This window comes from Bufo bufo, chromosome 5 (genome assembly GCF_905171765.1).
Source record: "Bufo bufo chromosome 5, aBufBuf1.1, whole genome shotgun sequence".
In the NCBI taxonomy this organism is placed as follows: domain Eukaryota; kingdom Metazoa; phylum Chordata; class Amphibia; order Anura; family Bufonidae; genus Bufo; species Bufo bufo.
Window position 1 is genome coordinate 423,411,311 of NC_053393.1, and position 10,260 is coordinate 423,421,570.

A 10,260-nucleotide genomic window follows, 5' to 3' on the forward strand; every position below is an offset into this window, starting at 1 on the left:
CAAAAGCCTTACTAAAGTCTAGATAAGCGATGTCTACTGCACCTCCGTCATCTATTATTTTAGTCACCCAATCAAAAAAATCTCTAAGATTAGTTTGACATGGTATCCCTGATGTAAACCCATGCTGTTTTTCATCTTTCAATCCATGGGATTTTAGATGTTCCACAATACTCTCCTTGAGTATGGTTTCCATTAATTTCCCCACTATTGATGTCAGGCTTACTGGCCTATAGTTGCCTGATTCCTCCCTACTACCTTTCTTGTGAATGGGCACAACATTTGCTAATTTCCAATCTTCTGGGATGACTCCTGTTACCAGTGATTGGTTAAATAAATCTGTTAATGGTTTTGCTAGTTCACCGCTGAGCTCTTTTAATAGTTTTGGGTGTATCCCATCAGGCCCCTGTGACTTATTTGTATTAATTTTAGACAGCTGACTTAGAACCTCTTCCTCTGTAAAGACACATGCATCAAAAGATTCATTAGTCTTCCTTCCTAACTGAGGTCCTTTTCCTTCATTTTCCTTTGTAAAAACTGAACAGAAGTATTCATTGAGGCAGTTAGCTAGTTCTTTATCTTCTTCCATATACCTTCCTTCTTTTGTTTTTAATTTGGTAATTCCTTGTTTTAGTTTCCTTTTTTCATTTATGTATCTGAAGAATGTCTTATCGCCTTTTTTCACTGACTGAGCTAATTTCTCTTCTGCCTGAGCTTTAGAAGCTCTTATAACTTGTTTGGCCTCTCTCTGCCTAATCTTATACATTTGCCTGTCATCCTCGTTTTTTGTTTTTTTTATAATTACTAAATGCTATCTTTTTGTTTTTAATGATTTTGGCCACTTCTGCTAAAAGGCGGGAAAGCGTTATAAAAGGCGGGAAAGCGTTATAGGGCGATAAAATAGGACAGGTTAGTCCTGAGAATATTATGGATCGATCGCTGGAAACTATCAGGGTAAACAAGCATTAAGGTACATTTGGTTTTATGTCAGAACACGGTCACAGGTTCCCTTTAAAGGGGTTGTCCATCTTTTATCAAGTGATGGCCTACCCTCAATCAGTTATTGTGGGCCAAAACCAGTAGTGAAGCCTACACAGAGATCAGGTATAGTGAAAAGATGTTCACCTGTTCTGTGTTTGTGACTCACACCTAACTTTGGCTCACAATAACTGATGGAAATAACTGACCAAATAACTGAAGTGTGAACTCAGCCTAAGCTGTTTAGTAGTAGCTCTGGATTTGGAAGCAGACAACTCTGCCTACTTTGTATTGGACTGACCTCATCACTGCAGCGCTGCTCCCATTCACTCAGTTCACTACAAAATTGACAGAGCTATCTGCTTCCAGTGCCAACGCTATTGCCGAACAGCTAATCAACGGAGTACATGGTGTCGGACCACCACTGATCAGCTATGCAATCCTGGTTAACTCTTTGGTTAGATATACAGGGTGAGGCCCTTTTACGGGTTCCTGGGGGAGGAGTAGTCTTTTGGTTTACCTTAGGGGGGGTTCAAACATTTTGCTTATTCTTTTAGATCACTCAATTCCATGGCTTGACAGGTCTGGGGACATACTCAAAGTCTCTGTGACATCTCTGGATCACTTACATCCTGTGGAAAAACTTGTTGCTGCTGGAGCTGAGGGCTCTTTAAATCTCCAAATATTGATCAACTAGGGACATATATATCTCAGCTGATAGAAGCTGGCACCCGGATGACATTTGAACAATTTTGGGATATCGGATATTCACTCACACATGCTCTACAGTACAAGCACAATTACCTGCCTACCCTAATGTTTCAATTCCTATCTCCTGACCTTAAAGTGTTACTGTCATTCAAAAAAAAAATTTGTAATGTATAGGGGCAGTGAAACTTTTGTAATGTACAATTCCAGTAATTAAAGTATATTTCTACTAAAAAAAATAGCTCTAAAGTGGCCCATTTTGAGGCTTAGCAACACTCCTCTGTCTTCTGTTTACATAACACAGTCAGTGTTAGCAAGTCTCCACTGTTATGTAAGCAGAAGACAGAGCAGCGTTGCTAAGGCTCAAAATGGGCCACTTTAGAGCTATTTTTTCTAGTAGAAATGTACAATTTCAGCAATGAAAGTATATTACAAAAATGGTCAGTATCACTGCCCCTACGCATTACAAAAATAAGAGGACAGCTAAACTTTCACGTGTCTCATATATATAGTGTACTTTTGACTGAGTTTCATTCATCCAGTCCCTTGCAACAAGCAAATGGGCGCAGTGTATTCCTTCCCTGAGTAATGACTGGCTCTATAAATATATCACATGATCCACCCTGTCCGATAAACACCATAAAAAAATTAAAATAAAAACGGTGTAAAAAAAGGCATTTTTGTCACCTTACATCACAAAAATTGCAACAGCAAGTGATCAAAAAGGCGTATGCCCCCCAAAATAGTACCAATCAAACTGTCACCTCATCCAGCAAAAAATGACTCCTTACCTAAGACAATCGGTCAAAAAATAAAAAAGCTATGTCTCTCAGACTATGGATACACTAAAATATCATTATTTCGGTTTCAAAAATGCTATTATTGTGTAAAACTTAAATAAATAATAAAAAGTAGACATATTAGGTATTGCCACGTCCGTAACGATCTGCTCTATAAAAAAGTCACTTGACCTAATCCCTCAGGTAAACGCTGTCAAAATAAATAAATAAAACTGCGCCAAAATAACCAATTTTTTGGTCACCTTGCCCCATAAACTTTAATAATGAATTATCAAAAAATCATATGTACCCAAAAATGGTACCAATAAAAACGTCAACTCTTCCTGCAAAAAACAAGACCCTGCACAAGATGATCGGCAGAAAAATAAAAAAAAATAGGGCGTTCAGAAAATTGAGATACAAAAACAAAATTTTTGCTTTCAAAAATGCTTTATTATGTAAAACTGAAACAAACATTATAGAAAGTAGACATATTTGATATCATTGTGTCCGTAACAACCTGCTCTATAAAAATAGCGCACGACCTAACCTGTCAGATGAATGTTGTTAAAAATTAAAAATAAAAACGGTGCCAAAACATCCATTTTTTGGTTACCTTGCCTCACAAAAAACGTAATATAGAGCAATTAAAAATCAAATGTACCCCAAAATAGTACCAATAAAACTGGCACCTTATCCCATAGTTTCCAAAATGTGGTCACTTTTTTGTGTTTCTACTGTAAGGGCGCATCAGGGGGGCTTCAAATGGGACATGGCATCTAAAAACCAGTTCAGCTAAATCTGCCTTCCAAAAACCATATGGCGTTCCTTTCCTACTGCGCCGTGCCGTGTGGCCATACAGCAGTTTATGACCACATGTGGGGTGTTTCTGTAAACTGCAGAAGCAGGGTAATAAATATTTGGCTGTTTTGTTTGGCTGTTAACCCTTTCTTTGCTACTGGAAAAAATAGATTAAAATTTAAAATCTGCAAAAAAGTGAAATTCTAAAACTTCATCTCCATTTTCCATTAATTCTTGTGGAACACTTAAAGGGTTAAAAAAGTTAGTAAAATCAGTTTTGAATATCTTGAGGGATGTAGTTTATAAATGGGGTCATTTTTGGGTGGTTTTTATTATGATATAACAAAAACAAAAACAGTTGCACACTGCAGTCTAAGGGCTCTTTCACACTTGCGTTGTCCGGATCCGTCGTGTACTCCATTTGCCGGAAGTGCCCGGATCCGTAACACCGCAAGTGAACTGAAAGCATTTGAAGACTGATCCGTCTTCAAAATGCATTCAGTCGTCTTCTCTTTGCTGGAATCTGCCATACAGACATGTATTACACTATGAACTACAGAACGCCACAGATTATAGACACTATAGAGGGCCCAGAATCTGCAATACAATCTTTTCTGATGTAGTACAGCATTGTATACAGAACACCACAGATTCTAGACACTCTATTATGGGGGCGCGTTCATGCGCCCCCATAGTAGTAGTGGGGAGCGGGGGAGCAGTATACTTACCATCCTTGCGGCTCCCGGGGCGCTCTAGAATGAGGTCAGTGCGCCCCATGTGCATGGATGACGTGATCCATGCGATCACGTCATCCATGCGCGTGGGGCGCCCTGACGTCACTCTGAAGCGCCCCGGGAGCCGCACGGACGGTAAGTATACTGCTCCCCCGCTCCCCACTACACTTTACCATGGCAAACAGGACTTTAGCATCCTGGCAGCCATGGTAACCATTCAGAAAAAGCTAAACGTCGGATCCGGTAATGCGCCGAAACGACGTTTAGCTTAAGGCCGGATCCGGATTAATGCCTTTCAATGGGCATTAATTCCGGATCCGGCCTTGCGGCAAGTGTTTGGGATTTTTGGCCGAAGCAAAAAGAGCAGCATGCTGCGGTATTTTCTCCGGCCAAAAAACATTCCGGTCCTGAACTGAAGACATCCTGATGCATCCTGAACGGATTTCTCTCCATTCAGAATGCATTGGGATAATCCTGATCAGGATTCTTCCGGCATAGAGCCCCGACGACGGAACTCTATGCCGGAAAAGAACAACGCAAGTGTGAAAGAGCCCTTACTAACCCTCGTACTGGTGTAAAATTGAGAGATACAACATATCCTGCTTGGAGGACATGTCTGAGCCCGAGCACCGCGCCAAGGTTTCTCAAGTAGCTCGGGACCTAACACTAACCTGAACTGGTCCTTAAAAAGTGGGTTTTGGAAATTTTCCGAAAAATTTCAAGATTTGCTTCCAAACTTCTAAGCCTTCTAACGTCCCCAAAAAATTAAATTTCATTTTCAAAATGATCCAAACATGAAGTAGACATATGGGAAATGTAATAACTATTATATGAGGTATCATTATCTGTTATAAAAGTAGAGAAATTGATATTGGAAAAATTGTGCATTTTTCCAAATTTTTGGTAAATTGGGGACTTTTTCACAAATAAAGGTGAAATATAGTGACTCAAATCATGAAGTACAATGTGTCACGAGAAAACAATCTCAGAATGGCTTGGATAAGTAAAAGTGTTCCAAAGCTATTACCACAAATAGTGACACATGTCAGATTTGCAAAAAATGGCCTGGGCAGAGCGAAAACTGGCCTGGGGTAGAAGGGGTTAAACCAATTATTATTATTTTTTTTTATAAATGTGCATGTGTTTGTATATTTTACACACAAAAAATGCTATACTAATTATAGTTAAAGCAAATACCTATATTTTAAAAATATTTTTATAAAAGAAAAATGAAAAAAGTCCTTTATACTATTGCTAAAATGAATAAATAAATATATATATATATATATATGTAGAATATGAAAAAAATGAGGATGCAGCACTCTGTCAATGGCGGGTGCAAGGTCAGGCCAGTGTGAATCAGCACCGAGATCCAATGTAGTATACAGACAAAAGGAAGGCCAGCAGCACACCAAGGTTTTCAACAAAATGTGAAGTTTATTCCTCCAGAGTCAGCAGCTGCTGACTCTGGAGGAATAAACTTCACATTTTGTTGAAAACCTTGGTGTGCTGCTGGCCTTCCTTTTGTCTGTATATATATATGTAAATATTTATGACAAAAGGGGAAAAATGTGTGTAGATGGTTTATAATGCTAAATGTAGCTATAACTTTCTTTTTTTATTTTCCTTTTTATTTATTTATTTATTTTTATGGAAAAAAAGGGAATTAACCCCTTCTTGCCACAATCAGGCCAGGAACGGGTTAAATCATAGACAGCAGGATTACAGTTCACTTTACAGCCAGCAGGAATCGCCTTGACATAACGGAAAGCGCCTCTACTGGCTTTATATACTTTTTTCACAGAATATAACTATAACAGCATGTCAAATGCTCGGAGACCACTTTGGTCTCCAGGATCTTCACTGTGACCTCAGCTGTCAGCTATAACGTCGTACGGCTTTAGACAAGTGGTTAAAAAAAAATCCTATTGTTTTGTTTAATTCTGAGTACTCAGATTCTGTATTAATAGGCTTTTAAATCTATCCCCTATCTCTTGTAAACTATCAAACATTAGATCAGACCCCCAATCTTCATCAGACCCCGAATCTTCATCGGACCTCAAATCAGACTCCTAATCTTTTTCAGACCCCCAAATCAGACCTCAAATCTTCACCAGACCTCAGATCATAAAAAAATATATAAGAGAACTAACCTCTCCTGCTTCGGGCAGCGCTGCCATTTGGGATCCAGCACGCTCTTCCTGCTGCTCTGCACTGTGACCTGATGTTGCACAGTACCAGGTCATACTGCCTTCTTACATTCACTACATTCTTACGCTGTATGCCATCAGGATACAGCACAGTGCGGCACTAGAAGAGTCGCAGGATATGGTGAGTAAAGCCATTACCGGGAGCGTTGTATTCACCACTCCCCAACCCGACTGTGTTAATGAGTGCTTCCATAAAAGAACGTATATGCATTATAAGGCACACTGCCATTTTTAGGAAGAAAAAGTGTGTCTAATAGAGCGGGAAACACGGTATGTTTGGTTTTAATTGCGGCAGCCATTTTTACAAAACTGCAAACAGGGAGTGCGGTTATAAAGGTCACATTTGAATTAACTTCTCAGACTGAAATCTAATGTTTTTATGTTGCTATTTTCCCGAGATGACAAAGTGAGTTTTACCATCAGTTGTGTGAAAAGATCATTAATAGGTGACAACCAATATGGCTGCACTTCCTATTGCAAATAGGAAAATGATCACTGTGACAAAATAGAAAATGACAATATCTCTGTAAGGCTAGGTTCATTTTTTTGCTCTTTTGATCCGTCATAAGAACAGAAAACAAACAAAAAAAAAACGGATCCTGTATTTTAAAGCATTTTAAGCACTAAATACTTTCTTTTTCCATCTAAAATAATGGAACTCAGAAGGAAATGGCTAAAACTGATGCAAAATGTGCATAACTGAGCATAACGGATGCTTAAAATACAGGATACTTTTTTTGTTGATTCGTCATGAGAACCTAACCTAAGTAAAGAAAACATAAGGGGACATTTATGTCCCTCCTGCGCTGGCAGTTCATCCTCCTAATTTATGTAGTGGTGCTGGCCTCTACATAACTTCGGCGTATCCACCGCCTGTCAAATCTACGCCAGCTCCCTTGCCAGTGTAGATTTAGACCATTTTCTATGCCTAAAACAGGCATAGAAAATGATAAATGAGACGGGCCTGCTTCCCCGCCCTTTTTAGAGCCCACTCCAGGGGCCCTTTTTTTTAGACCTGGCGTGAGTGGCACAAAAGGGTAAAAGTAGCAGATGCAATCTGCGACAGATATACACAAAAACTGGAAGTATATCTGTTCGTAAATGACCCCCATAATTTCCAAATGTTGGCTGCAGCTCTAATTTCTGATGTTCTGATTATTGTGGTCCATTTCACATTTTTGGTAGAAATTCCCTTCAAAGAATTCATTTCTAGCAGGCAGCCCTTAGCTTAATTACAGGGAAAGAAGTATTCCTCCTTTCATGGTGTAAGGTCAAAGTTAGCCCCAATTCACACAATTTATAGCTAGACATTTGGAAAGTGCATTTGTATACCATGTTTTTTTTTTTTCTATACAACTGTACTGATTAGTGCAGTCTATAGTGTTGAGCAAATCGAAGTGAAATGAATTGACGTTGATCCAAATTTCAGGAAAAATTCAATTCACAGCAAAGCCGAATTTCCTCGCGCTTCATGGTAACTAATCAATTTTTCCTGAAATGGCGGTAAAAAACAAACATATTCATCTCATCCATTTGCACGAGAAGAGGCCGTCGTGGCCATCTTGATTGAAGATACCGCGCAAAATCTCATGTGGGGTCACATGACGTCATCTCGCCGGTGCGGTGGTGTCACCAGTGATGATGACAACATGCCTAGCCAGCGTGATTATGTCATTATGTCACCGTGCGAGATTTCATACCGCGTCTTCAATCAAGATGGCCACGATGCCCTCTATGTGAGGAAATGGATCAGGTCAGTATTTATGTTTTTATTTTTACCCTGAATAAACCCTGAAAGGCCTAAATGGTAGCCTCAAATTCCGCAATAAGCGATGAATGCGGCTTCGGAGGGGTTCAATGATGAGGGGGGGCGTGATTGCTGTTCCCTGTCATGCAGTTTGAGATGAAGTAATTCATCACCAATCAAATTACTTAGTAAGATTCAGTGAAGCAGCTGAATCACATTTTTCATAACTTCGCTCATCTCTAGCAGTCAACTCTGCCATTTAGTGTTCATGAGATCCTGATATGACCTAGCCACGTGTATACCAATATGGTACCTCTTGGCATTTGTTTGCACACCACAGTCTGTGGACACGTGGTCGGGAGATGTTCATCATGTGAAATTATGATACTACACCACAAACATAGTGTGAATTAAGCCTTATATTACGTGGTATGTTTGGAGGGAAAATGTTTTTTATATTACTGTTGTTGAACTCTGTAGATCAATTTACCATAATTGACTTCTCTATACTCAACAAACAGACAAATGAATAATCAATTTATTAGTGAAGGATGGCCTAATCATATGGTTTATAGCCCATTGCTATACAAAAACTATTGATTTCTTTTTCTTTTTATATCTGGCAATGATTTCCATGTGTTTGCATCTGTATCTGTTCACATTGTCCTCTAAAATTAAGTGTTCTCTGCAAATTATTGATTTCTATTATTAAAACAGCTCTGGATGGTTCATTTTTTATTCTCACTTCATGCATCTGTTAATTATAAGGTAATTCTAATTAATTACGTTTATAGTTGGCGAGGAGTATTTAGGATGGAGTTCATTTGCTTCTCACTTCAGTAATCAAATCTTTATGAGTCACATTCGAGGGCCTTGCTTGGCAACCTACTATTGATGTGGCATGTTACAAGCTGCGTTGCTTTTAATCTGATTTTGGTATCATTAGTAGACTATATAATTATTAGCCTGGAGTTCTGCTCTCGTTTATTACAAATGATCAAGGAAAGAAATGACTGCAAAAACAAAATCAAATTGGGGCTCATACACAGGGCCACAATATGGCTCCATACAATCTTTAAATGTGTTTTCCGAGATTTTTGAACTGATGACCTATCCTCCAGATAGGTTATTAGTATCTGATCGGTGGGGGTCCAAAACCTGGGATCCCCGCCAATCAGTTGTTTGAGAAGGCAGTGGCGCTTACAATAGCTCCATGGCCTTCTCTCTGCTCACCAAGCACAGCTCCAAATATTTGATAATGTTTGTGCTTTGTATCGCAGCTCAGCCCCTTTCACTTCAATGGGACTGCACTGCGCCTAGGCCATGTGACCAATGAACGTGGCATCACATGGCCTAGGGAAAGCTGCCAGAAGGCCATGGCGCTATTGGGACTGTCAGTGCCTTCTTAAACAGCTGATCATGGGGGTCTCTATTGTCGGACCCCCACTGATCCGATACTGATGACCTATCTGGAGGATAGATCATCAGTTCAAAAATCTCAAAGAAACCCTTTAAGTGATACACAGCCAAAATAAGTTGCTTATATAAGTGTATGGGCCTTTACATACCTCTTCATACAGTGATTATTTCTGTCAGAATCAGTACTAATATAATACAAGTAAAATATAACATGCTCCGCTGGATGCATGTTGCACAAATGCCATACTGGCTTTGTGCATGACATGGCTGCGTAAATGAGCCCTGAGTACCTAAGGTCTCATGAATATGGCAGTGTAACATAGGCCTACCTGGAGAGTGGATCCATTGAGTTACCTTGGATAGAAGTAAAAACATGTGGTGTGGAATCTGTGGGCAACAGCTGATGTGAACAGCCTTTGCATACCTCTTCATACAGGGATTATTTCTGTCAGAATCTGTACTAATATAATACAAGTAAAATATAACATGCTCCGCTGGATGCATGTTGCACAAATGCCATACTGGCTTTGTGCATGACATGGCTGTGTCAATGAGCCCTGAGTACCTAAGGTCTCATGAACATGGCAGTGTAACATAGGAATACATGGAGTGTGGATCCATTGAGTTTCCTTGGATGGAGGTCAGAACCTGTGGTGTGGAATCTGTTGGCAACAGCTGATGTGAACAGTACCAGTTCATATTAGCAAAATTAGGAAACAGATTTCCTAGCTGAAAAGCAGGAGGACAGGGCTGGCAGAGTTCATGCAATGTGATAATCGAAGTAGAAGCTCAGGGCTGGTGGACTTCATGCAATATGATAATCCAAACAGACAAGGTCAAGGCAATGTTATAGTAGTGGCCTGTGACCTCATCCATGTTTATTGGAT